We start from the raw sequence: 11,226 nt of genomic DNA on the forward strand, positions 1-11,226 counted from the left end.
TACTGTCCCTCAGCCCGACCTCCACCCTTTCCAATCTGGGACCCCTGTGGGATCAGGCCTAAACCAGCAGTCAGAAAACCCCCTCACAATCCGGGACTGCTGGCTCCTAACCACTCACCTGCCTGCCTGTTTGATTGCCCCTAACCACTCTGCATGCTGGCCTGCTTTCCCCCAACTGCAACCCCCTGCCGCCTGCTCACCACCAACTAGTCCCCTCTGCCGGCCTGCTTGCCCCCAACTGACCCCCCTGCCAGCCTGATCACCCTCAACTGCCCTCCCCTTCTGGCCTGATCACCCCTAACTGCCTGTACCTCAGCCCCACCACCATGGCTTTGTCCGGAAGGATGGTCTAATTAGCATATTACCCTTTTATTAATATAGATATGACATACTGTCATAACTATCCTATCTAATAATAGACAAATATGCAAATTGACCATACCTCTGACACACTTGCAAGTCACGCCCACAAGCCACGCCCACCATCCAATCAGAGCGAGCATTCAAATTAACCCAAACCAAGATGGCTACAGCCACAGAGAGCAAGGTTTCCTAGGTAACAGAGGAAGCCAAGCTTTCCACCTGCCCTGGCCAGGCCTAAGCTTCCACTCAAGCTACAAAGTTTCAATTATAGAAGGTGAACAAATTGAAATAGCAGCAGAATGGAGCTTGAGAGAGCAGGCCAGGGTTGCCGCTGGCAACAGGGGAAGCAAAGCTTTCTGCACACCCTGGCTGGGCCCACCCGCTTAAGGCAACAAAGTTTCAATTATAACCCCAACACAAATGGCTGCGGGCCACAGAGGGAGCCCCAGGCTTGGCTCCACTCCAGGCTACAAAGTTTCAATTGTAGAAGGAAAATAAATTCCAGATACCAGGGCCTCTGCTTGGGTTGCCAGGGGGCGTGGCTGGCCTGCAAACCACCACAGGCCCCTCGCTCAGGCCACCCCACACCCCAAGGGAACCCCTACCCTGATCAGGGACACCCTTCAGGGCAAACCAGCTGGCCCCCACCCCTGTACCAGGCCTCTATCCTATCTAATAAAAGAGTAATCTGCAGACTGATCATCACTGCAACACACAATATCGTTGCCTCCATGTGGTCAAAGATCCTGCCCCCATGTGGACACAAGATGGTCACCACAAGATGGCCAGCAGGAGAGGGCAGTTGGGAGGGACCAAGCCTGCAAGGGAGAGCAGTTGGAGGTGGTGATCAACCCTGCAGGAGAGGGCAGTTAGGGGTGACCAGGCCGGCAGAGGAGAGAAGTTGGGGGCAAACAGGCTGGCAGCAGAGTGGTTAGGGGGTGATCAGGCTGGCAGGCAGAAGCAGTTAGGGGCAATCAGGAAGGCAGGCAGGCAAGAATTTGGGAGCCAGCAGTCCTGGATTGTGAGAGGGATGTCCGACTGCCCGTTTAGGCCCGATCCCTTGAGGGGTCCCAGATTGGAGAGGGTACAGGCTGGGCTGAGGGACAACCCCCCTCCATGCACGAATTTCGTGCACCGGGCCTCTAGTAACATATATACCAGTATTACACTATGAGAATACATACTTCATGCAATAGGAATGCATCTAATACATTACATTGTATATGTTGTAAGTAGTAGGAAATACTGTATTCGTAGCAATAATATACACCCTGTGACTTCCCTTACTGATTTGGGAATGGTTCCCTAGTTCTTTGAATGCTTCCTGACCCCTAATGTATTTTTTTTTTGTCATTCAGTGTAACTTTATTTACTGTTTATTGCACATGATTTGAGGTCTTTAATTTTTAACCACTGAAGACTCAAAGGACTATATTTTTTTCCATGAAGTTTAACATTAACATTAGTGAATTCGTATATTAATGTGTTTTCATTGTAAACATCTGAATTATTCACATTGTCATAGATCCTGAACTCATAAGGATGGACCATGCACAGGCTGGCAGCAAGCCAGGAAGCCACTCTGCAAGCAAACAGATACTCTGCATAAGGAGAAAAGTCATGGCACAACATTTAATGTCCAACCTGAGTCATCTCAGAATGCTATATGTATTGATTTCTTAATTCATATATTATCAGGAACTCAATTGCTTGGTTTGTGATGGGGTTGACCTGGTTTCAGGAGGATTATTCCTGAAATAATTAAGGAAAGGGGGGCTCAATCTTTCTTCTTGGTTGCTTACTCCTCCCCAGCACCTTCATCTTTCTCCTCATCCTCAGCTTCTTGGGCATCTTCTCCTTCACCTTCACCTCCTTCTTCCTCTTTGCATCCTCAAATTCTTCCTTGGCACCTTCTTCCTCTTCCTCTCCTTCCTCTTCATCAGCCACTTTCTTCTCCTTCTCCTCCTCTTCAGCTTCTCCTTCAGAGGGGGGTTCATCCTTAGCTTCCTCGGCTTTTGCAGCCTCACTGGTCCCCTCCACCTCAATCTGCTCCTCCTGGACTTGGCTGGTGTATTAAGAAGGGAAGGAGTGAGTGGACATCAAGTAGGAGCTAGTCTGTAAACCACCATAGGCAGATCGACCAAAGACCTGGGAACTCTGGGAGTAGCCTCTGGCTATGCTTCTCATGCTGGTGAAACTGAGCCAGGTCTCCTCACCTTCCAAGAGTTTCCTGTAAGCTGCAATGTCAATGTCCAAAGCCATCTTCACATTGAGGAGGTCCTGGTATTCTTTTAAATACCGTGCCATTTCACTCTTTGTAGTTCTCAACTCATTTTCTAATTTGTTGATTGTGTCCTGCATAGCACTAACATTGATGTTCTGCTTATCCTCCAGCTCTTGCAGCTGTTTTCCCAGCACTTCGTTCATGCCCCAGCATGCTTTGATCTCCAGGGTCTTGGCCTTGAGCAGGTGGTGGCTCTCAGACACCTTGTCCTTTGTGGCATGCACCCTGTAGGTGTTCTTGGCAGCACTCTCGGTCAGCACGGTGAAGTTCTCTTGAACCATCTGTCAGCATTCTGCATGTTCCTTGCAGCCAGCTTCTCATACTGGGTGCAGATGACCTTGAGCATAGTGGAGAGATCAGACTTGGAGAACACGTCCATCTCCATGGAGATCTGACCATACTGGATCTGCACCTGAAGTTCGGCAATCTCCTCTTCAAGCACCTTCTTCAGAAAGGTGATTTCGTCAATCAGGCTGTTGATGCACTTTACCAGCTCAGTGCCAGCGAGAGCCGCCTCATCTGCAACTTTGAAAACCTCCAGCAGCCAGCCCACTGCATCCTCATGGTTCAGCACCTCTTCCTGGTAGCATGCCTGCAGGTTGCTCCTGGCCCCTTCCAAGCCCCAGTGCATCCTAACTGCCCACTTCCCTCTCCTCTCCAGGGACTGGGCGCGGTGGAGCAGGGCATAAGCATCCCATTTTCATTAAAACTAGAGGCCCAGTGCACAAAATTCGTGCACGGTGGGGGTGTGTGACTCAGCCCAGCCTGCACACTCTCCAATCTGGGACCCCTCGAGGGATGTGAGATCGCTCTCACAATTGAGGACTGCTGACTCCCAACTACTTGCTTGCCTGCCTTCCTGATTGCCCCTAACCACTTCCACCTGCCATCCTGTTCACCCCTTAAGCACTCCCCTGCCAGCCTGCTTGATGCCTAACTGCTCCCCTGCCAGCCTGTTTGCCCCTAACTGCCCTCCCCTTCAGGCCTGGTCACCCATAACTGCCCTCCCCTGCAGGCCTGGTCCCCCCCAACTGCTCTCCCCTGCAGGCCAGGGTCACCCCCAACTGTCCTCCCCTCCTGACCATCTTGTGGTGGCCATCTTGTGTCCACATGGGGGCAGGATCTTTGACCACATGGGGGCAGCAATCTTGATCTTTTGTGTTGGAGTGATGGTCAATATGCATATTACTTTTTTATTAGATAGGATAGAGGCCTGGTGCATGGGTGGTGGCCAGCTGGTTTGCCCTGAAGGGTATCCTGGATCAGGATGGGGGTTCCCTTGGGGCATGGGGTGGCCTGGAGGAGGGCCTGTGGTGGTTTGCAGGCCAGCCATGCCCCCTGGCAACCCAAGCAGAGGCCCTGGTATCTGGGGATTATTCACCTTCTACAATTGAAACTTTGTAGTCTGGAGGAGAGCCAAGTCTTCTGCTCACTCCGTGGATGCAGCCATTTCTGTTGGGACTTATATATCTAATATAATTGAAACTTTGTAGCCTTAAGTGGAGGCCTGGGCTGGCCAGGGCTGCCTTAGCTTTCTCTATTGCCGGGGGCAACCCTTGCCTTCCGCTCTTTCCAATTCAGTGGCTGCCGCCATTCCTGTTTGGATTTGTTTACCTTCTATAATTGAAACTTTGTAGCCTTGAGTAGAGGCCTAGGCCCGCAAGCTTGTCTTCCTCTATTGCCGGGGAAACCCAAGCCTCCCTCCTGCTCTCTGTGGCTGCAGCCATCTTGGTTGGGTTTATTTGCATATTTGCTCCTGATTGGCTGGTGGGTGTGGCTGGTGGGTGTGGCTTATGGGTGTAGCGAAGGTATGGTAAATTTGCATATTACTCTTTTATTAGGTAGGATGTTCAACCTGGGCCTGCTCCACAGGTATCCGCAGGCGGCCCTGGGCAGACAGTGATCCCAGAGACCCTGGCCACTCCTGCCTTCCCAGGTCCTCAATTGCTGCCCAGACCCCACGGGCAGCATCAGGTGCTGCCTGCGCAGCCTGCCTGGGTCCCCGATTGCGGCCAGGACCCCATGGGTGGCATCAGTCACTGCCCACCCGGCCTGCCCATTCCTTATTGTGGCCTGTACCCCACAGGCGGCATCAGGCACTGCCTGCATGGCCTGCCTGGTCCCCAATCATGGCCTGGAACCCACAGGCGGCATCTGGCACCACCTGCCCCACCTGCATATGCAAATTTACCCACCATCTTTGTTGTGTTAATTTGCATATCACTCCTGATTGGCTGTGGGTGTAGCGGAGGTACAGTCAATTAGCATATTTCTCTTTTATTACTGTAGACTAGGGGCCTGGTGCAGAAAATTCATGTATGGGGGTGTCCTTCAGCCTGGCCTGCACCCTCTCCAATCTGGGACACCTCAGGAGATGTCTGACTGCCGGTTTAGGCCCGATCCCTGCAGGATTGAGCCTAAACCAGCAGTCAAACATCCCTCTCACAATCCAGGACTGCCAGCTTTTAACCACTAGCCTGCCTGCCTGCCTGATTGCCCCTAATCGCTTCTACCTGTCAGCCTGATCACTCCCTAACTGCTCCCGTGCTGACCTGATTGATGCTTAATTGCTCCCCTGCCAGCCCAATTGCCCCTAACTGCCCTCCCCTGCCAGCCTGATGGCCTCCAACTGGCCTCTCCTGCCGGGCTGGTCACCCCTAACTGCTTTCCCCTGCAGGCCAGGTCCCCCCCAGCTGCCCTTCCCTGCTGGCTTGATGTTGCTCCCAACTTCCCTCCCTTGTCAGCCTTATGGGCCCCAACTTCCCTCTCCTGCCATCCCAATCTCGCCCCCAACTGCCCTCCCCTGCTGGCCATCTTGTGGCATCCATATTGTGATGTTGTGGGGGCGGCCATCTTGTGATGATGTGAGGGTGTCGCGCAAGGGCATGAGGGCACAAGGGTGCGAGAGCCATCTAGGCTTTTATTAGTGTGTGTGTGTGTGTGTGTGTGTGTGTGTGTGTGTGTGTATTAGAGGCCCAGTGCACAAATTTGTGCATGTGCATGGGTGGGGTCCCTCGGCCTGGCCAGCGATCGAGGCTGATCAGGGCCATGGAAGGTTGGCTGGACAGCCAGGGGGAAGGCTGCAAGAGGTTGGCTGGCCATGGGGGAAAAGGGCCAATCAGGGCCAACTAGCTGGAGCAGGGGAGGGACTGCTGGACGTTGGCAGGCCGGCTTTAATCGGGGCCATCATGGCTGGCTGGTGCGTGGAGAGGAACTAATTGAGACCAGCCATGGAGGTTGGCTGTGGGAGCATACTGACCACCAGGAGGCAGCTCCTGCCTTGAGCTTCTGCCTCCTGGTGGTCAGTGCATGTCATAGTGACTGGTTATTCGCATTTGGTATTTTGGTCATCCAGTCATTCGGTATTTCGGTCACTTAGGCTTTTATATATATATAGACTAGAGGCCCGGTGCATGGAATTAGTGCATGGGGGTGTTTCCCTCAGTCCAGCCTGCATCCTCTCCAATCTGGGACCCTCGAAGGATGTCCAACTGCCCGTTTAGGCCTGATGGCGGGATCAAGCCTAAACGGGCAGTCAGACATCCTTCTCACAATCCAGAACTGCTGGCTCCCAACCAGTTGCCCTCCTGCCTGCCTGATTGCCCTTAACAACTTTTGCATGCCAACCTGATCATCCCCTAACCATTCCCCTGCCAGCCTGATTGATGCTTAACTACTCCCCTGCTGGCCGGATTGCCCGTAGCTGCCCTCCCCTGCAGGCCTGGTCCTCCCCAAGTGCCCTCCTATGCAGGCCTGGTTCCCCCCCAACTGCCCTCCCCTGCAGGCCCAGTCGCCCCCAACTGCCCTCTTCTTCCATCCAGTCACCCCTAACTGCCCTCCCCTGCTAGCCTGATTGCCCCCAACTGCCTTCCCTTGCAGGCCTGGTCCCTCCCAACTGTTCTCCCCTGCTGTCCTGATGGCCCACAACTGCCGTCCTCTGCTGGCCATCTTGTGGTGGCCATCTTGTGTTCACATGGGGGCAGCCATCTTTGACCACATGGGGGTGGCCAATTTGTGTGTTGGAGTGATGGTCAATTTGTATATTACCTCTTTATTATATAGGATATATAGGATATACATAACCCAGGGAAACAAAAACATGGTGAAGGCCTGCGGTGGGAGCTAGGGACAGGCTAAAAGAGGAAAAAAGGATACACCCATATTATTTTCAAAAATAAGATAAATTAAAAAAATATTTTGTCACTTAACAAAATACTATTATTTAAAAATTTAAAAGCAATCCATTTTTTCTTATACTTTAATTAAGATTTTATTTATATATCCATTTAAAAATAAAATTCCTCTATTAGTTAATGAGATTTATCATTTTCATTAACTAAATTATTTTAGACATTGAAAATAAAAATTTCAAACTCAATATAATTAATTCTTATCTTACAAATATAATATTGTAAATTTACAAATCTAAGATAATGACATTTTATTAGTACCTAAACAACTGTGGGGTCTCAGTTCCCCCACCAGTAACTGGACCTGTATGGATACCAGGTATTAGATGGAGAGAATATGAGCAGTTGTAGGCATATAAAAGAGTCTCTATTACAGACCAGGTAGCCATTGCTAACAAGGAGCCATCAGACAAAACAGTTCTTCAAAGTAGCTGCACAAAGTAGCCCTTACTAATCCAGTACCAAACACAGGAGCCATACCAAGCAGCCATGCATTTACTGGTTAGTAACACATCTTTATACTAACTTAGACAAAAGAGGCTTCTTGCAAAATAGTGACATTAATATTTGGGTTATAGTAAGGTATGCCTATGCAGTGCATACAGTACAATCACTGTGTCCTTGCTCAGAGTGGCCTTGAACATCCGGTGTCCCCTGGACTGGGCCCCCACACTCCAGGTGGCCTTGAACATCTGGCACACTTTGATTAGGGTTCTCAAACCAACCCACTTTAAAACAAACAAATAAATCTCTTTAGCATTTCATAAATCTTAAAAAAAATTAAATAGTGATTATAAAGTTGTTACTATTATACTGTTCACTAAAAATATATTTATTTTTGATATGACTTCCTGAGATTACACATCTACTCTTACTACCAAGAAAAACCAAAGTAACCATTATGTGAAATATGGATATTCAAGTCATCAAAAGACACTGTGCATTGCTATAACAGAACAAAACAATACAAAAATATAGACTTTACTCATCCTGAGGTATAGGTAAAATGGCGCAACAACATCCAGTGGATTTATGTTAGTGACCTGCCAGTGGAGTAAAATGGGACACATATTCAGGGGTTGGGAATATGGTGGCTTGTTGCCTTTTAGTATATGAGTGTAGTCATTAGAAAACTGAAAACAAAATACTGCCCTTGATACTGAAGTACATACAATTATTATTCTATCTATGATTCATTTACATAATATTATTTTACACTTGGTGCTTTTGTTTCTCATTACACACTATATCTCAACTTCTTTTATTTACTAAACTAAACCTGATTTTTTATTAAATATCACTGACTTCAGCAAGCAGAATAATGACCCCCCAAATATTTCCATGCCCTAAATTTCAGAACCTGTTAATATGCTACAATATGTGGCAAAAGAAGTTTTTTTAAAGGGGATTACAGTTATGGACCTTGAGATGGTTATGTTATCTTAGATTATCTGAGTAAGCTCAACCTAATCTCATTAGCCTATAAAAATGGAAAACTTTTCACAGTTGTACTCAGAATAGAGATATAATGATGAGAGAAGATTCAGACAGATGTGATGTTGCTGGCTTTGAACATGGGATGAGGAGACCATTAACCAAGGGATGCAGGTGGCTTCTAGAAACTAACAAAGGCAAAGAAACAGATTCTTCTCTTGAGTTTCAAGAAAGAAATGTAGCTCTGCCAGTACTTTGACTTTGACCTAGTGAGACAGGTGTCCAGTTTCTGACCTATCTATCTGACCTAATGAAAGAGTAATATGAAAAGTGACCCTAACTCTGTTACACCAAAGCCACGCCCACAAGCCACACCCACAAGCCACGTCCAGAAGCCAATCAGGAGCAAATATGCAAATAAACCCAACCAAGATGGCTACAGCCACAGAGAGCAGGAGGGAGGCTTGGGTTTCCCCGGTAACAAAAGAAGCCAAGCTTTCCGCTTGCCGTTGCAGGCCTAAGCCTCCACTCAAGGCTACAAAGTTTCAATTATAGAAGGTAAACAAATCCAAACAGAAATGGCGGCAGCCACTGAGCTGGAAAGAGCGGGAGGCTTGGGTTTCCCCTGGAAATGGAGGAAGCAAAGCTTCTGCAGGCCTGGCTGGCCTAGGTCTCCACTTTAGGCTATAAAGTTTCAATTATAGAAGAACACAAACCCCAAAAGAAATGGCTGCCGGCCATGGAGCGAGCAGGAGGCTTGGCTCCGCTCCAGGCTACAAAGTTTCAATTGTAGAAGGTAAATAAATTCCAGATACCAGGGCCTCTGCTTGTGTCGCCATGGGGCGTGGCTGGCCTGCAAACTACCACAGGCCCTTCACCCAGGCTGCCCCACACCCCAAGGAAACCCCCACCCTGATCCGGGATACCCTTCAGGGCAAACCAGCTGGCCCCCACCCGTGCACCAGGCCTCTATCCTATCTAATAAAAGATTAATATGCAGATTGACCATCACTCCAACACACAATATAGCTGCCTCCATGTGGTCAAAGATCCTGCCCCCATGTGCACACAAGATGGCCACCACAAGATGGCCAGCAAGGGATGGCGGTTGGGAGGCACCAGGCCTGCCAGGGAGGGCAGTTGAGAGGGACCAGGCCTGCAAGGGAGGGCAGTTGGAGGCGATCTACCCTTCAGGGGAGGGCAGTTGGGGGTGACCAGGTTGGCAGAGGAGGGAAGTTGGGGGCAAACAGGCTGGCAGGGGAGCAGTTAGGCATCAATCAGGCTGGCATGGGAGTGGTTAGAGGGTGATCAGGCTGGCAGGCAGAAGCGGTTAGGGGCAATCAGGAAGGCAGGCAGGCAAGCAGTTGGGAGTCAGCAGTCCTAGATTGTGAGAGGGATGTCTGACTGCCCATTTAGGACCGATCGGTCCTAAACAGGCAGTCGGACATCCCTTGAGGGGTCCCAAATTGGAGAGGGTAAAAGCTGGGCTGAGGGACACCCCCACCCCATGCACAAATTTCATGCACCTGGGCCTCTAGTATATATATAAAAGGCTAAGCGACCATCACATCCAAAACAACCGAATGGATGACCAAACAGGCTGTGTGGGGTGACCAAGCCAACAGAGGGGTTAATGAGGGGAGACCAAACAACTGAGCAGCAGGCTGTGTGGGGTGACCAGGCTGGCAGGGGGGCACTAAGGGGTGACAAGTCCTGTGGGGGGTGGCAGTTGGTGGTGACCAGGCCAGCATGGGGGGGGGCAGTTAGGTGTGATCAGGCAGGCAAGCAGGTGAGAAGTTAGGAGCCAGTGGTCCCAGATTGTGAGAGGGATGTCTGACTGCCGGTTTAGGCCCAATCGGGCCTAAAGTGGCAGTCGGACATCCCCTGAGGGGTCCCAGATTGGGAGGGTGCCGGTTGGGCGGAGGCGACCCCCACCTGTGCATTAATTTTGTGCACCAGGCCTCTAGTACAATTATAATAAGTTTGCATTGTTTCAAGCCAGAGTTCATAATCATTTGTTACAGCAACAATGATAAACCAACACATTGATCTCTATAGTACCAATCTCAATGGGTTAGGTAAAATTCTTATGTTCCCTCTGTCATCTGATGATACTTCCATCTCACTACTAATTATATCATAATGTCCTGTTTATCTAATTCTTCTTCTATAACCTCACAGAATTCAGAAACTGTGTCTTGTTTAAAGTCATCTTCAGCACCACGGACAGTGTTAAATGGCTTTTCCAAGTTTTCATTCCTGTCAACTTCTGCCCCATTTGACCCAGTTAAATATTTGCAATTAATGTAACTCCCACAAATATTTGGATGAATTTATACACAAATTTTATTTGTTTATGGAATGCAAATTAAAGTAAAACAACCTCTGATTCCAAGCATTTGCAGATCTAGTAGATAAATTAGGTGTTCAATAGCTAATAACGTAAATGCTTAGATTAGTCCAGAAAATGTATAATCAAGGATAAGCCAAGAGGAGAAAAGGTATTGGATAGAGAGACTGAGTTATATATAATGAAATCCAGAGAATAAGAAATAATTTAATCACTGAGCTAAACCTGCTCATAGTTTCACATGTGAGTTCATATTGCAGTCTTCCCACTCCATTTCTGCATTGTTGGTTTCAGTCTCATCCCTTCCTGTATGTACTTCCATATCCAGGAGTGCTATCACTCTATAATTATTTCCCTCTTCTCATGTGTCTAGTTTTCGTAACTATTAACCTTGATCCCTGGTCTGAAATTGTTTGAGGAAATATTTTTGGTTGATTTCTATTTTTTTTTTTTGTCCCCACTCCACATCTTTTAGTACAAGTGACAAGCTCCTGCCTAGATGTCTTTTCCTTGAATTAATTCTGACTTGATATCCAGTTCCTTTATAGGACTTGGATTCTGTCTTTCTTTAATCATCCCTGATGAGCTGGTACTAGAGGAAACGT

The 11,226-nt window shown here is 48.6% G+C and overlaps 1 pseudogene; it reads right to left on the minus strand.

Moving 5' to 3' along the window:
- Window positions 1–2,140: 2,140 nt before the first annotated feature.
- LOC129151820 (neurofilament light polypeptide-like) lies at window positions 2,141–3,278 on the minus strand (annotated as a pseudogene).
- Window positions 3,279–11,226: the final 7,948 nt, after the last annotated feature.

Source organism: Eptesicus fuscus, chromosome 16 (assembly GCF_027574615.1).
Source record: "Eptesicus fuscus isolate TK198812 chromosome 16, DD_ASM_mEF_20220401, whole genome shotgun sequence".
In the NCBI taxonomy this organism is placed as follows: domain Eukaryota; kingdom Metazoa; phylum Chordata; class Mammalia; order Chiroptera; family Vespertilionidae; genus Eptesicus; species Eptesicus fuscus.